Source organism: Coffea arabica, chromosome 8c (genome assembly GCF_036785885.1).
Source record: "Coffea arabica cultivar ET-39 chromosome 8c, Coffea Arabica ET-39 HiFi, whole genome shotgun sequence".
Taxonomy (NCBI): Eukaryota; Viridiplantae; Streptophyta; class Magnoliopsida; order Gentianales; family Rubiaceae; genus Coffea; species Coffea arabica.
This window is the reverse complement of record NC_092325.1, coordinates 13309795-13327772: the sequence shown is the minus strand read 5'-3', so window position 1 is coordinate 13327772 and position 17978 is coordinate 13309795. Positions and strand designations below refer to the sequence as shown.

Here is a 17978-nt window from a genome sequence, read left to right as displayed (position 1 = left end):
CCTTTCACTATGATGCCACTATTTTGTGTTTTTCTCTCTCTTTCACGATCTTCAGTGTGAAATCTATACTCATTAGCCATGCAACCTGTATACATACAAATTCTACTGTCTAAATCTAAGGCCAATGAGTGAAATTCATCATTCCAGGGTTGGGAACCATATAACACCTGTTCAGAGATTGAGAAAAGTTAACATGATATATTATTTAAACTATAGCCATAAGAAGTCCAAACAACTAATATGTTAATTAGACCCTACACGTTCTTTAAACCATGTAGCAAACTCCTTATCATGCCGTTGAATAACATTTTCAGTGCATTCAGCTTCCAACAAGGTTTTATGCTCACTAGCAAAAAAATATGTTGGCATAATTTTACAGGTGAGTCATAGTCATAAAATATAAGCTGAGTTTAAGACTAGTATATTACTTGATGTAGTCATCGAGTTCATCATAGTTATTTAGCAAAAAGGTATGGATCTTTGCTAGCTCTGAATCAGGTAAATATCGATGTTTAGACCCTCCAAATGGACGAGCAGAGCCTGAAAATATTGACAGCTGCCCGTGTTTGTCAACTCTTTCGTTGTTACGCTCGGGCCTGTTTGTCTATGTACCGCTCAGCAATACATCCCTCTGAGCGAGTTTTATTCTGCACATAACTTTTAAGTATTCCTATTTTCCTTATTTTAATAAAAATAAGAAATATTAGTATTCATTAGAGTAAGAATCACAGGAATTATAATAATTGACTAACAAAAAGACACTATATATGTACGATGGCATACCTCTCAAATGGGAACATCCAATGATATTGAGCTAGGCTAGCAAGAATTGCTTCGGCAGGTAGGTGAACCAGCATGTGTAGCATTATGTCGAACAAGGCAGGAGGGAATAGTCTCTCTAATTTGCACATAATCACAGGAATTTTTCTATCACACTCCTGTAGTACATCCCTATGCAATGTTCTAGCACACAACTTTTTAATCAAATCACTTAATTCAAACAGCACTTGTCGAACTTCTTTAGTTAAGCTTCCATGAATTGCAAGTGGGAGTATTCATTGAATGAAAATGTGAAAGTCATGGCTATTCATTCCGAAAAGCTGGAATTGCCCATTCTTTATGCATCGAGATATATTTGAAGCAAAGCCATCCGAAAATTTGATAGAACCTAAGAAATCACATACTTTTTTCTTCTCCTCTTTTGTTAGCTAGTAGCAAGCATGAGGCATGATGTAAACATCACCATTCTGAATCAAGTGCAACTCTTTTTTTTATACCTAACTCCTTCAAATCATTGCGACACTGCCAGCTGTCTTTAGTGTTGCCATCAATATCCATAATAGTAGCAAAGACACTCTCCGATACATTTTTCACTGTATGCATGACATCTAAATTATGCCACAATTTTAGGTTTGACCAATAAGATAAGTCAAAAAAGTAACTTTTCTTTGTCCAATTAAACCCACTGGCATCACGTTTGCGCTTCCTTGCCTTGATTTGCTGAAGAGTTTTTCCAAACTGTATCTCAACTCTTTCTACTTGTTCCAGAACTTCTTTTCTAGATAAGGGAATAACAGGATTCCTAAAATCCACTTTACCATCAAATGACTTTCTTTCTCTACGCCAATGATGATCAATAGGTAAGAAACGATGATGGCCTGTGTAGCATAATTTTTTCCTATGTTTCAAATGCATACAGGATGTTTCTGCCATGCAAATTGGACAAGCCTGATACCCTTTAGTACTCCATCTAGATAATATAGCATAGGCGGGGAAGTCATTTATAGTCCAAAGCAAAATAGCACGTAGTGTAAATTTCTGACCAGTATGTGCATCATAAGTTTCTAGACCATCCCAAAATTCATTCAACTCATCTACTAGAAATGCCATGTAGACGCAAATCTCATTTCCCGGGGATTTAGGACCAGGAATCAACATTGACATGAAAAAGAATGGGTCTTTCATACATTTCCAGGAAGCCAGATTATATGGTACAACAAAAAAGGGCCAAATGCTATAAGTCAATGTCATGGTTCCAAAAGAATTGAAACCATTAGTCGCAAGGCCAAACCTGACATTTCTAGGATCATGAGCAAAATCTAGATATAATTTATCAAAATGTTTCCATGCTTCACTGTCCGTCGGATGCCTCATGGTGTTACCATCATCTACACACTTTTCTTTATGCCACCGCATATCTAAAGCTATTTCCTTGTGGGCATATAAGCGTTGAAGCCTAGGTTTCAAGGGAAAATAGCGAAGAACTTTTCGTGGAATTTTTGAACCCTTTGACTTGTAACGGGGCTCTTTGCAATTTGGATTTGGACAAGTGTCCAAATTTTCATATTCCTTGGGGAAGAGGACAAAATCATTGACACAGGCATGTATTTTTTCAGATATGAACCCCAAGTCTTGAATAATTCTTTTAGCATCAGAGAAAGACTTAGGAACTGGAGCTTCGGGAGGTAGTGCCTTCTTAAAGACCTCTAGCAATGTGTTAAACGAGTTTATAGTCCACCCGTTCATCTTTTTGAGATGTAGAAGAGTGACTACAAAAGACAGCTTTGAGTAAAATTTGTTTCCAGGATAAAGTTCCCTTTTTACATCTTCCATCAATTTTAGGAAGGCATCAGTCTCACTAGCATTCAACATTGAACTCCCTTCACCATCATCTTCCCTACTAAACTAATTCCCCCCTTCCATTGTGCAGTGCCTAAGTCATTGAGCATATGGTTTAAATCCTCATTGTCAGTATCCCCTTCTTCATCACCGCCCAGATTACTATCCTCTCTAATTTCCTGTCGAAATTGTTCACCATGGTGTATCCATCTGGTGTAACTTTTTCTAATTCCAAATGTAAATAAGTGGTCCTCCACCACACTTTTTGCATGGTTGCAGAAGTTATTGGATTGTTTACAAGGGCAAGCTATCGTAAGATGTTTTGCCTTTCAAGAATATGCGAATTTTAAGAAAGCAGCCACCCCAAGTTTATAAGACTCGTCCTTTCTATTATCAAGTTTCATCCAATTTTTGTCCATTTCCTAGAGATACAAATCCAGAACATAAGTCATAAATTTTTATCTACACATTACAACCAGAAATAAGCATATATATGCTAGTTATGAAGCAATAGATTTACACTGGAAAGCTGTAAAGCAGTGTAAAGCAATCTATTAAAGCAAAAATAAGTCAGTTCTTCAAGAGTTAGTTTAAAGAAGTTACCTGACAAGTAATGAGAAATTAGAAGAACAGAGGTCAAAACGGGCCTAATTTTCTCTTGAGTCCAGTGTAAAGCAGCTGCAACAAAGGCAATGAAAAAGCTGAGAACCATTTTTCAACTAAGGCTCCAGTGAAAAAGCTGATTAGTGAAGAAATATACAGAAAACAGATACCCAAACATAATGCACCAAGTGTGGCAACCCATTTAATGGGAGTAGATATGTACCATCAGAAACAAAATTAGTTGCACAGAAAATTGAGAAAAAGAATGAACTACATGCATAAAGCTTCTAAGCTTCAGGAGATAGCTAGCTATGTATAACTTAGTTGGTGGGAAATGATGGTTGATTCATGTTTAGAATTTTAGGGATGTGGATCCCAATAATGTGCAGATGTAAGTACAGCTTCAATAACAACTAATTCTTGAAATTGAAGTCCCTTAATAAATTTTACAATCATTGATGAACAAGCAAATTAGAATACAGGTGAATCAGTCAGAATCACTTGCATTCCTCAGACAAAGTTGCTTGCTGTCTTCTTTCTTTCATTTTTTGTTTTATCTCACTAAAATATTCTGTTGTGAAGTTGCTTGCATTCTTGCTTATAACCTGAGTAAGTTTCGTGCAACTGATCCACAAAGTTTCAGCATAGTATTCTGTACTTCAGGTTATAAGCAAGAATACTATGCTGAAACTTTGTGGATCAATTGTTTCCACGAAACTTACTCAGGTTATAGGTCAGCACACAACCCGAACGTGGGACCCGCTAGTGCAGTAAGTTCAATAAAATTCGGTCAATTAGGTTAACTTTTATGTACAGGGTTTAATTTACTAGATGCTAAAAGATAATTAGAGGTTACCCAAATAGATTGGTGTTGGAGAGACAAAATGATAGCTTTGCATTAAAAGAGTGGCAAGTGTCACTTTGTGATTTAATCTTGGATTTTGACCACTATTCATTCACTTTACCAATTAATCAAAAATTGACCCAAAAATTATCTTCATTTCAAGTTTCTTTGGCCGACTCTTTCTAGAAAGAAAAGAAAGGAAACCTTCAACTCTTTTGCTCTCAATCTTGCTCAATCTTGCAATCCAACCGATTAAACTTGAAATTTCTTTATAAAAACCCTTAGTTAAGTAGTAGTGAAGTAGTTGGTGGAGTGGTTTGGAAAGAGGAGGTGCTAAGTTGGGTCTTTTCTTGGGTTTGCAAGGTAAGTGACTAAGGAACCTTTCGTTTGATCTTAATAATGTTCAATTAGTGGATTGTGTGAGTTAAAGAGATGGTTTTAGGTGATATTTCATGACTTTTGGTAGAGATTGGAAAATTCTTATATTTATTCATGATTTTTCTATTTTTATATGTTTAATATTGGTTGGCCATGGATGATGGATTGGAATGGTCTAGAATGAAGTTATAGTGCGTAAATTGTATCTATTTGCGGAAAATTTTCGCTTTGTACGGAAAATTTCAGATTTAGGGTTTGTAATTGGGGCTTTTATAGGGTTGCTATGGAACACTTGAATTGGTTATGTTCAAAGGATTTTGTGACCTTAATAAGTTGTATTGGATGGCCTATGACTTGTAATGTTAATGGTGGTTGTGTTTGGGAAACATGGGTGAATGATTGTAGGTTGGAAAATTGAATCTATAAGGGAAAATGCTGTCCAAATTGTAGGTTCATATTTTTTCTTGGGTTTGGGTGCTTTAGGGGTTAATTGGTGACCCTAGGGTTGTCTAAACCATTAGCACCAAGTGTACTTTATATTATTTTCAAGTTATTACGGTTTTGCGATAGTGATGTGTGGTTTGGAATTATGACTCGTAATCGAGTCTCATTGTACTTTCTTGAATGTTTTAGGGCGTGACGGTGACTCGAGACGCTAGTCGGGTGGAAATTTGTGAAACAAGCTTTCTTTGATTGGTGAGTGTACTACTTACAAGATTGTTACTTCATGGCTTTGATAAACTTGAAATCTATTTCTTGAATGCTTGTGTTTACTGTTGAGATTGATTGAGACGAGGGTGTACTTTATCACTCTCGTACTTTATGTCTTATGTGACTGTTTACTATATAGATAGAATGCCGCTTGAATATACTTGAATTGGTGTCATTTGGACGTGTATCCAACGACCTCTACTGTCATCACTGAGCTCAACCCCATTGGTGGTCAATTGAATCGAGCCGGCAAGGGTTTAGTCGTGAAAATTGACAAGCCATGGGGACTGTTATGTGGAATCCTTGAGTATGAGACTCTCGATTTTGGTATACTCGAGTATTACCATTTCTGAATTGATTGGAGTTCGGGCCCGGTAGGGGTATGAGAGGTGGACGGAATGGGGAGTAAAGTGGGGTCTACGGTATTGGTTCCCCTTTGTACATTGACAGAAAGTCGATGAGGTGAGATCAACTATGGCAAGTGAGGAAAAGAGCTCTTGAGAGCCGTCCGTATCCTTTTACCAATTTTATTGAAATTTAGTATTAGTCAACTTCTTTATTGGATGGATTTGGATTGATTGGCTCTATGCTTATATGAACTTCGTTGTTTGGGTGACGGTACCTCATTGGGCGAAAGTTCACCCTGTTACTTTTGTTTTCCTTACAGGGATTGGAACACCTTTTGAAAGGCTATGATATTTTTTTGCCGAGTTGAGCTATGTTAAATATTCTTTTGTATAGCTCCTCAATGAATGAAAACCTAAGTGTATTTTGATCCAACCTTCTCTTTTGACTTTGTAAATTTGGAACCACACTTGTATAAACGTGTTTGGTAACGTTGTATGTTATTTTGACTTGTACATGTCAAATTTCAAGGTTTATTTGCTTTGTTGGTGTTTGGATGATTTTCGGACAGGTTCGGACTTCAAACGGCAAAAGAAAAAAATTTTGGCGGGAAAGGACAGAGGCGAATCCGGCCAAGAATCCGGCCAAAACTTGGCCGGGTTGATGGCCGGATTGCCCTAGAATTTTTGGGATCCGGCCAGTTGCTCTCTGGCCTGAATCCGGTCGAAAATCCGTGCAGATTCCAGCCGGATTGTGACGTGGCCATCACTATTCATGTGCGTCTCCGATTTTCATTTTTCCGTTTTGAAATTTTTGACTTGTTTGAGCGTGCTTTTAACTTCCGGAACGTTTTAGATTGAATTTAACTGCCTCGTTAGTCCTGGCGAGAGCTGGACAGGCAGTCCACTAACCCCTTTGGCACGCTTTAGGGGAAAGTGGGTGTAGACACCAAATTTTTAAATAATTTGTATGTTGCATCTAATTCATGATTTTGTTTTAGATTGTCTGCATTTTAGTTGTTACCTTTTTATTTGTCTTTTGTTTGCTAATTATTTTTAGTTTTATTTGTCATATTAATTTTGTTCACGTTTTAGTTTTAGTTTTAGTTTTAAGTTTTAACGTAAAATTTGTGAAAAAAAAGAGAAAAAAAGAAGAGAAAAAGAAAATGGTTCACAAAATACGTTCATTTCTCTTAAATTCAATCTTTTGGCATTTTGTTTATTTTTGTTAATTTATTTTGGAAAAAAAAGAGAAAAAGGAAAAATCATGAAAAAAAAGAAAAAAAAAGAAAAAAAGCGTTCAAAAAATATGTTGTAGTTGTTTCAGATTTAGTTTCATTATTTAAAAATGAAAAAATGATGAAAAATTAAAATTTGTAAGAAAAGGAAAAGAAGGAAAAGAATTTGTTTTGAGCATTTTTTTAGTATTTTATTTATTTTAGTTAAAATTATTTCTTACTTTTAAAAAAAAAAAAAAAAGTCACGGCAATGCAGAAAGCTGTGTTTTTTTTGCCGCAGCTTGCAAATGAGATTGGAAGAGGTCCTGGAGATGAAATTTGGAGCTGTAAAAGGCCAGGTGTCCTAGACACCTGGAGAGGGGGGATGAATCTAGAATGATAGCTAGGTTTTGAGAGATAGAGAGAGGCTAAAGACGGGGGAAAAATCAGAGGGTGGGCTGGCGGCGGAGCTTGGAAAAATGAGAAGAAGAAAAACTGGAAAATGGAAGAGAGGGCTTCGGCTGGGCTGAGAGCTGAAAAGAAAGAAAAACAGAGCAAAACAGAACAAGAAAAACACAGAGGGGGAGCGGCTAGAGGAACGCAGAAAAAACTAATGAAGCTGAGGGAGGAAAGAAGAAAAGCTAGGCGACCAAGCAAGAAAATAAAAATAGAGGACAGACTAGGGGCGGCGGACTGGGCTTCAGAGAGCGGCAAGGAAAAAGAAAGAACAGGGAAAAATCAGAAGACTAGAGGGGGGTTTTTTGGGAGAGTGAAGAAGGAAAGCGGCTAGAGAGCGAGAGAAAGTCTGGGGGCTAGGAAAAGAAACACAAATCAGGAGAAAGGGATGGAACAAAGAAACGAAAAACTGAAGGGAAAGAACGGAGCGTTTCGTCTGGAGGGCGGAAGGGAAAAATAGCGGAAGAAAAACCTGGAACTGTTGGAAGCTTTCGGGCAGAGCAAAGAAACGGAGGAACCAAAGCAGAGGCGCAAAGCTGCGATAAAAATCGAGCAAGGAAGGTTCGTCCGAAGGGTTGCCGGAACCACCAGTCCGCATCCGCCGATCATTCGCTCCCTTTTTTGACCACTACCAGCGCCACCACCCTCCAGATTCAATTAAACTTCAGAAATCAGGAGCACCGGATTTGTCTCCTGCCTACCTTGGAGCATTTTGTTTCGGCGAGACCGTGAGAGGTAATTTCTTCGTTTACGTTTCAGCCTTCCTTCCGTGTTTTACATCGCCCGCGGATATATGTGTATTATATGGTGCCTGGAAATGAATTTCTGTTTGTTCTGATAATTTTGGGGGCTAATCATAACTTCAATCGACAAAAATTTGGTGAAATTTCTTATGTCCGTTGGCTGTTTGATAAAATGCCCAAACCGAGAGTTGGGTTGGTTTTGATACATGCGCGCTGTCTTATAAACCTCTCCTTCATGGCTGTTTTGTTTTTTGGTTGTATAGAATGCTTAGCTTTATTTCAAAACTTTCTTTTGTTGCTCGTTGTAAATTTTCTGGTTTGTCATAGCAGTAGATATTACCATGTAATGCTGAAACATTAGCCGCTCCAAGCTAAGGTCTCTTTTGCTGCATTTTTTTTGTTTAGTTGTCATTGTTCTTGCTTTCTTGAATTTTGGACACCTTGGTTGGAACAGTTTGGGGGTGAGGTGATCATGCTTGATCAGTGATAAATGAATGTTTGGAGATGTATGTGAGTTTGATGAATTAAGGGTGAGTTCCTTTTTTGTGTGTATTATTTTGGCATTCCATTGGCATGAATTGGAGCATGCGAAACTGCAGCAGAAAATTGCAGCAAGCATGGACAAATGCTGATTTCCCCTTTGTTGGTTCATGTTTTGGGCGTGTTTTGAGGGTTATGATCTTTTCGGTCTTCGGATAGTATACTGTGAATATATTTGCCGTGAGTTTTTCTTTGTGTCCTTGTTGCACTTTTACATTCGGTTGCATGATGAAAGAAATCATGCTTGCTGCGCCCATGTTCCTTTCTCATTACTTGTTTCTTTCCGGCTCCACATAAGTCTTGTTGGCAAGAATGGCGTAGTTTAGATCTTTCTCTTGATGTTAGTTACTGGTTAGTTCATGTTAGAAGGATACGTAGGAAATCGTGTTTGTTTGATTCAAACTGAGTTCGATTGAAATAAGCTAGCTTGCGATTAAACATGCAATCTGCTAAACTGAAATCTGGTGTGTTTTCTTGTTCGACGGGTTTTCGATAAAACCAAATCTGCATTTTCCTAAGATGGGTGAATAGGACTAAAATAGGATTTCGCTTTGATTAGAACAGGATTTTCCTTTAGATTGCGCATGATTGCTGTTCTTTGCTGTTTCCTTTTTTCCATTTCATTGCTTGTTCAGAAATCCGCTCCTTCATCTGTGAGCTGGAAAACCAAATTGATGTTTGGCAGTCTTGTTAGCAAGATTGCATGGCTTTGGGTTTAGTGTTTGGTAATGGGTTCAATTTGTTTGCAAAGGTTGTTAACCAGAAACTTGAAAGGAATCTGGGACTTTGATGGTTCCCTTATTTTCCTGTTGTGTTGGGTCCGACCAACTAACATTGTTGGGGGTTTATTTTGATCCAAGTTTAAGCTGCATGCCTTTGGTTTGCGGTCTAGATTCGTTTTATCAATCTCATCATGATGATTTAATCTTGTGAATAAACTACTCGCCCATAACAAAACGGACAGTTCTGATAAGAGGCCGAGGAAGTTGCAGCAGATTTTCTTGTTATAGAAAGCTTCTCCATGCCTTTTTGCATGAAGTTTTTTTCCAATATTTGCATGTTCTCCAGAATTTTGCATGAGTAGGAGATCTTTCTAAGGTTTTTACCTGTTTGGATGGTGATTGGTATGTAATTTGCGTAGTTTTAAGCTGTGTTGTTTGGATTTGAAATCAGATTTTGGATAGACAAGCTGTGCGTGTGGATTTGTTTTGTTGGCTGAAAGCATAAGAGCAACATATTGCAGAAGCTCACTTTGAATTTGATTTACCTTCTTGTTTGGTGTTAGATTCATGCTTTAATGTTTTGGTTAGAAGATTTTTCGATCAAAATGGTGTTAAGGTTGAGAAAATGAAAGTTGCGGTTGTCTTTGGATTGCCGAAAGCTTTCAGCAAAAATGTTTGTTGCAGAATGTTGTTTCACGCCACTTTTGCATGAAGCTGCATGAAAATCTTCTAAAAAATTTGCACTTTGATCCCTTGGTTTCTAACTAATGCTGCTATGACCCAGAAAATTGGAAAAAGTAAATTTGTTTCTCCCTTTTAGATTTTAATCATCTTCTAATATGCATGAGTAGGCTTTTAACTAGATTAATTCTTGTTTGTGGGTCATAATTGTGGTTTAATAATTTTGTTGATTTGTTTATCTTGTTGAGTTTAATGAAATAAGTGTTTGGGCTAGAGGGTCAAGGCCCATCTATTTGGTTGGCTAATTTTTGGGCCAAAATAATATGCTAGCCCATTTCAATACTTTGGACTTTCGATTGGGCCTGGAAGGTTTTGGCCCAAGCAAATAAGGAAAAATGGCCCAATGGTTTGGTCCAATAAGAAACCAGAAAACGATTTTGCAAATCAGTCCCTGAATTTCTCCTTAAATGTACTGTGGCCCTGGACATTTTCAACTTCTTTCAATTGGGTCCTTAAATTAATTGCAAATAGGTCCCTGAACTTTATTTTTCTTTAATTTTGACCTCCAAACTTTGTTAATTATTGCAATCAAGTCCTTCATTGTTTTAATTTCTTGCATGTAGATTGTTTATATGATTTAATTCATTTAATTTCATGATTCATTTTTATCTTTTGTGATTATTTTCTTGATTAAAGTGATGCCTTGATGCTTTTATTATTTTGGAGGGTAAATAAGTTGATTTCACTCCATTAGAGTTTCATTTCAAGGGAGGTATAATTTCTTTTATCCCTTTTGTCTCTCCTATGTGATCCAATGTGCTAAGTGTGAATCGCATGCCTAATTTGCTCTCATTACCATTCTTTAGTTCCATTATTTCATTCATTCTTGCTTTTATTAAATTATTCTTTTAAATGGGGTATGTGTACACCTCTTGGCTTGTAATAGATAGGGCTGTGGCGAGCAATTTGGTCCATTTTCCCCTTCCCCTTTTTGTTTTAGTTAGTGAATATAATAGGTTCATTAGTTGGTTGCATGCCTACGTGTTAAGTGTTTAATCGCTTTATTAGGTCCTTGCATCTAGTCGAGCATGCTAAATGTTACGTGCTACGTGTTTATGAGTATTTAGTATGTCTATTTGCTTTCCATAGTGTGGATGAATGGAATGGATGAATGTACGTCACCACACTAGTCCAACGCTAGTTGTGGCTTCTTTTATCGTTTCCACTAGTCCAACGCTAGTCGGAATTCATAGAATGGGTTAGTCCAACGCTAGACCCTTAGGGATTTTCCCTCGTTAGTACATCATTTGCTTGTTCACCACATATCACGCATTTTCCTTAGTTTTATCATTTGGCATGATCCTCAAACCCCTTTTCCTCTCATTTTAGGTTTTGCATCCCATACTAGCTATAGGGTTCATTTTGCTTGAGTGTCCCCTTCCGATAAGGGAAACGAGCGAGTGTGGCTACTCGATAGCCTTAGCACGCTAGTTTTGCCTTCTAATCAAAGAGAAAATCGAAGTCGAAAAAGTTAGGAGTCATTCCCATACCCGACCTGATGCATTCCTTTAGGTTCATTCATTCTCAATTTTTCACTTACTCACTTTTTCAATTCGCATTTTCTCATTACTTTTCCTTTCCTTATTGTTCAATTTTGGTTTCTACTTCACAAAATTGCACTTAATTACGATCTATATACACTTATCACTATATTTCATACACTTGCACACAAACACTTGGATTTCCATACAATTGCACACATGCACCTTTTTATACACTTGCACACTTGCACTTGAATCATCATTTGCATTAATCGACCTCTATAAGGTTTTCTTTCATTGGTCGCCACAATTCATGTGGTTGGGACCAAAAACCTTACAAGAGACATCTTAGAATCTAGGGTTTTGCATTTCATGTAGCACATCCAAATGTAATAAATTCTTTGGTCAAAACAAGAAAATCTTTGATTAAATCACGCAACTAGCCTTGGCTAGGTCAAAGGGGTGCCTTGGATTGTATCCTTGCCTTCCCCTTTGTCAAATGTGACTCCCGAACCTTTTTCTTTGGTTTACGTGGACTAGGAGTCGTTTAAAAGGGGTTTCTTACTACTTTTTCCTATTTTTTCTTTAAAAATTCATTTTTTTGGTGACTTGGTACACCTTAACTCATTACCAAGTGGCGACTCCAATTTTTATTTCAAACCCTTTTTAAACTATAATTTTGGGTCAAATCGTCGCATTCTCAACCCCCCATTTAGACCCATTTTTCTTTTAAATCACAATTCATTTTCCAATCCAAAAAAACACATTTTCAAACCATTTTATTTATTTATCAAAAAATGGGGCGCGACAGTGGGGCTGTCACAGGTGGCATCAGAGCCTAGGTTTGAATTAGTCTGGGTACGTTAGAAACTTCCGACTTGAGGAGTATATTTGATTATGTCCCTTAAGAGTATTTACGTTTACTTACACTTTTGGTGTAGGATGGACGGACATAATGGGCCTAGTGGTGGTCCTGCTGGTGAGCGGGCCCGTGGCGTACTTCCGATGATTAAATATCAGATCCGACCAAGAGGGGCCATTGTACGTTGGAGTCCGACTAACCACCATCGGCGTTGTGAGTGCCGCCACACCTACGCCTATCCCAATGCGGTCATTTTTGCCGTGGTGGAGGAAAGAAAGAAGTTAGCAAAGGACAACGCTAGACTCGAAACCGAGGTGAACCAACTAAAGGAAGCCAATAAAAGGCAAGCCGAGCGAATTAAGGAGTTGGAGTATGACGTGGTTGAAGGTCAAGATAGGGTGGATGACCTTTATGCACGACTAGGAGAGGCGCGTGAGCGCATGGTTAAGAGGGCTAGGAAAGTAAGGGTTAGAGCCGAGTCGATCTTGAACCTTTGCAATGATTTGCTCGAGGAGGAGAGCGATGAGGCTTCGTATATAGGAGGCGGGGTTGGAGGTGAACCCGCCCAGTTTGGTAGGTCAACTAGTCCTACGGCGGACTAAGTCCTTACTCTTAGGTTATTTTGGATGGTTTTGACTACCGTATATAGGAAGGATAGGGGATGGTAGATCCGGGAAAGAGCCTTAGCTAGCCATTTTGTACGTTTGGACTAGCTATGTATATATTACTTTTGATGATGTTGTTCCCTTATGGACTGTCTTTGTTTGTATTTGACTGACTGTTAATATGTGACTTGTTTGACTCTGTTTTGTAATGTATATGTGCTTTATTGTGAAAAGCTTTTGGTTCCTTACTTACATGTATTGTTATCTTTAATGTATAGTTACGTTTGCGTAGAACGACTAGATTCCATAGAAGGCACTCGTAGTGGTTGGGGCCGCGGACGCGAGAATAGGCAACCCACGTCTGAAAGGAGCACTGGGGAGATCTCGTCCGGACCAAACCCTAAACCTAGGGTTGACCCTAATGTCCAAATAGCTACTGCCATGCAGCAAATGACTAATTTACTAGCCCAAGTGGTGCAACAATAGGGTCAAAACCCTAACCCCAATCCTGGGAACTCTGGTAACCACGTAGAGAGCGAGGATAGGGCTCTCGAGAGATTTCAGAAGTTTGCCCCACCAAAGTTCATTGGGGGGCCCGATCCAGATGTAGCCTAAAGGTGGCTGGAGAAGATGGTGGATATTTTTGCTGCCCTGCATTATACAGAGGAGAGGCAGAGGACCTTCGCCGTCTTTCAACTGGAAGGGGCGGCCCATTCCTGAGGAAATGTTATTCGGCAAAAGTGGGAACGGGAGCAAACGCCCAGGACTTGGGTGAACTTTATGCGGGAGTTCAATGCTAAATTCTTCCCTTCTCTAGTTCAGGAACGGAAGGAAGACAAATTTATTCGGCTTCGTCAGGGGGCCTAGTCTGTAGCGGAGTACGAGAGCCATTTCACCCGCCTATCCAAATTTGCTCCGGAGCTAAGCATGACCGAGCAATGGCGGATAAGCCGTTTTATACAGGGCTTGAACGTGGAAATTCAGAAGGACCTCGCGGTGGTCCAAATTAACGCTTTTAGTGAGGCCATAGAGAAAGCTCAATGGGTGGAAAGCGCTAGGCTACAGGTGAGAAACTTCCAGGCAAAGAAGCGAGGATTTCCTGGAAGCAGCTCAGGGCAGGGGGATAAGAGTGCCCTTCCCAAGTTCGGACGGGGAGCCGGAGCTGGAAGGCAGTCGGACGTAAGTAGAGGGGTCAGCCAAGAGGTGACCTAGCTGGAAGAGGCCAAAGAGGAGGTTTCCAGAGAGGCTCGGGTTCGGCATCCCGTGGACCCTGTGGGTATTGTAGAAAGCCAAACCACACAGAGGACAACTGCTGAAAGAAGGAGGGAAAGTGTTTGCGTTGCGGAAGCGCAGACCACCAGTTTGCCACCTGCTCAATTCTAAAACAAGATGGAAAGGAAAGTCAACAACTGCCAAGGACCAGTTCCGGACTAGTTAAGGGGGACGGGACGAAACCCAAGGTAGCAGCTCGAGTGTACTCGTTAGAGCCACAGCAGGTTCCTGACTCTTTCGAGGTCGTAGAAGGTACGATCCCTGTATTTCACCGATTTGCGAAGGTCTTAGTAGATCCCGGTGCCACCCATTTCTTTGTTAACCCCAATTTCATGTGTGGTATTGATATAAAACCTGCTAGTTTACCTTACGACTTAGAAGTTAGGACGCCTACTGGGGACCATCGTTTGATCACTAGCATGGTTTATAAGGACTGCGAGGTTTGGGTAGGAGAGAGGAAATTATTGGGGGATTTGATAAGCCTGTCTATTAAGGGATACAATGTAATCTTGGGCATAGACTGGTTAGCCAGGTATAATGCTCAACTTGATTGCAAAAGGAAAGTGATAGAATTCCGCATTCCTGGTGAGGCAACCTTAAGGTTAGATATAAGGGGTTGGTTAGCTTCATCTGCCATGATCTCGGGCATTCGGGCTGGAAAACTGCTAAGTAGAGGGGCTCAAGGGTTGGTAAAGTAGCGTATCAACTTGAACTACCGTCAAGTTTATCTAGAATTCACGACGTCTTCCACGTCTCAATACTTAAAAAGTATTACCCCGACCCGTCTCACATCTTACAACCGGAGGAAATCGAAATAGATGAATCCTTCACCTACGAAGAAAAACCTGTACAGTTGCTTGATCGAAAAGTTAAGGAGTTGAGAAACAAACAGATTCCGTTGGTGAAAATCTTGTGGAGAAATCATGGGGTAGATGAAGCTATCTGGGAGATGGAAGAAGAAATGCAAAAGAAATACCCTGAACTGTTCGTGAATCAAGGTGAAAAAAATTTCGAGGGCGAAATTCTTTTAAGGGGGAGAGAGTGTGAGAACCCGTAAATTTTCTTATTTCTAGGCTTTATTTTATTTAATTACATGCTTTTTATACATTTTCTTTATTAGAAAAAAATTTCTAGATGATTTTTATGAGTAAATATGGTTTTAAATCATTTTTCTAGTATAAGTTAGTTCATGTGATTTTAGGAACGTATACCGGGCATGGGACCTGCTAGTGCAGTAAGTTCGATAAAATTCGACCAATTAGGTTAAATTTTATGTACAGGGTTTAATTTACTAGCTGCTAAGAGATAATTAGAGGTTACCCAGATGGATTTGTGTTGGAGAGACAAAAGGATAGCTTTGCATTAAAAGAGTGACAAGTGTCACTTTGTGATTTAATTTTGGACTTTGACCACTATTCATTCACTTTACCAATTAATCAAAAATTGACCCAAAAATCATCTTCATTTCAAGTTTCTTTGGCCGGCTCTCTCTAAAAAGAAAAGAAAGGAAACCTTCGACTCTTTTGCTCTCAATCTTGCTCAATCTTACAATCCAACCGATTAAACTTGAAATTTCTCCATAAAAACCCTTGGTTGAGTAGTAGTGAAGTAGTTGGTGGAGTGGTTTGGAAAGAGGAGGTGCTAAGTTGGGTCTTTTCTTGGGTTTGCAAGGTAAGTGACTAAGGAACCTTTTCTTTGATCTTAATAATGTTCAATTAGTGGCTTGTGTGAGTTAAAGAGATGGTTTTAGGTGATATTTCATGACTTTTGGTAGAGATTGGTAAATTCTTATATTTATTCATGATTTTTCTGTTTTTATATGTTTAATATTGGTTGGCCATGGATGATGGATTGGAATGGTCTAGAATGAAGCTATAGTGTGTAAATTGTAGCTATTTGTGGAAAATTTCCGCTTTGTACGGAAAATTTCAGATTTAGGGTTTGTAATTGGGGCTTTTATAGGGTTGCCATGGAACACTTGAATTGGTTTTGTTCAAAGGGTTTTGTGACCTTAATAAGTTGTATTGGATGGCCTATGACTTGTAATGGTAATGGTGGTTGTGTTTGGGAAACATGGGTGAATGATTGTAGGTTGGAAAATTAAATCTATAAGGAGAAATGCTGTCTAAATTGTAGGTTCATATGTTTTCTTGGGTTTGGGTGCTTTAGGGGTTAATTGGTGACTCTAGGGTTGTCTAAACCTTTAGCACCAAGTGTACTTTATATTATTTTCAAGTTATTACGATTTTGTAATAGTGATGTGTGGTTTGGAATTATGACTCGTAATCGAGTCTCATTGTACTTTCTTGAATGTTTTAGGGCGTAACGGTGACTCGAGACGCTCGTCAGGTAGAAATTTGTGAAACTACCTTTGTTTGATTGGTGAGTGTACAACTCACAAGATTGTTACTTCATGGCTTTGATATACTTGAAATCTATGTCTTGAATGCTTGTGTTTACTGTTGAGATTGATTGAGACAAGGGTGTACTTTATCACTCTCGCACTTTATGTCTTATGTGACTGTTTACTGTATATATGGAATGCCGCTTGAATATACTTGAATTAGTGTCGTTTGGGCGTGTATCCAATGACCTCTACTGTCATCACTGAACTCAACCCCATTGGTGGTCAATTGTATCGAGCCGGCAAGGGCTTGGTCGTGAAAATTGACGAGCCATGTGGACTGTTATGTGGAATCCTTGAGTATGAGATTCTCGGTATACTCGAGTATTACCATTTCTGAATTGATTGGAGTTCGGGGCCGGTAGGGGTATGAGAGGTGGACGGAATGGGGAGTAAAGTGGAGTCTACGGTATTGGTTCCCTTTTGTACATTGACAGAGAGTCGATGAGGTGAGATCAAGTATGGCAAGTGAGGAAAAGGACTCTTGAGAGCCGCCCGTATCCTTTTACCAATTTTATTGAAATTTAGTGTTAGTCAACTTCTTTATTGGATGGATTTGGATTGATTGGCTCTATGCTTATATGAACTTCGTTGTTTGGGTGACGGTACCTCATTGGGCAGAAGCTCACCCTGTTACTTTTGTTTTCCTTACAGGGATTGGAACGCCTTTCGAAAGGCTATGATATTTTGTTGCCGAGTTGAGCTAGGTTAAATATTCTTTTATATAGCTCTTCAATGAATGAAACCCTAAGTGTATTTTGATCCAACCTTCTCTTTTGACTTTGTAAATTTGGAACCACACTTGTATAAACGTGTTTGTTAACATTGTATGTCATTTTGACTTGTACATGTCAAATTTCAAGGTTTATTTGCTTTGTTGCTGTTTGGATGATTTTCAGACAGGTTCGGACTTCAAACGGCAAAAGAAAAAAATTTTGGCGGAAAAGGACAGTGGCGAATCCGGCCAATGCCCTGGAATTTTTGGGATCCGGCCAGTTGCTCTCTGGCTTGAATTCGGCCAGGAATCCGGCCGGATTGTGACGTGGCCGTCACTGTTCATGATCGGCTCCGATTTTCGTTTTTCCATTTTGAAATTTTTGACTTGTTTGAGCGCGCTTTTATCTTCCGGAATGTTTTAGATTGAATTTAACTATCTCGTTAGTCCTGGTGAGAGATGGGCAGGCAGTCCGTTAACCCCTTTGGCACGCCTTAGGGGAAGGTGGGGCTGTCACAGTTAAAACACTTATTGGGGAAAATCAAAGTTTGATTACTAGTTCAATCAATAGAAATTGCGAAGTATGAGTTGAAAAACATAAGTTAGTGATTGATCTGATTGGCTTAACCATTAAGGGAATGATACTGTCCTAAGTGTGAATTTCGAGAACAAAATTCTTTTTATGGAGAGAATGATGTGAGGACCCGAAAATTTTCTTATT

General features: G+C 39.0%; 1 long non-coding RNA gene across 1 annotated transcript; it reads left to right on the top strand.

Annotated features, from left to right (window-relative positions):
• The first annotated feature begins 7007 nt into the window (after positions 1 to 7007).
• LOC113707385 (uncharacterized) lies at positions 7008 to 17410 on the top strand. Its single transcript, XR_011820760.1, has 2 exons — positions 7008 to 14390; positions 17197 to 17410. It is a non-coding gene; the product is annotated as an uncharacterized lncRNA (long non-coding RNA).
• The last annotated feature ends 568 nt before the right edge of the window (positions 17411 to 17978 follow it).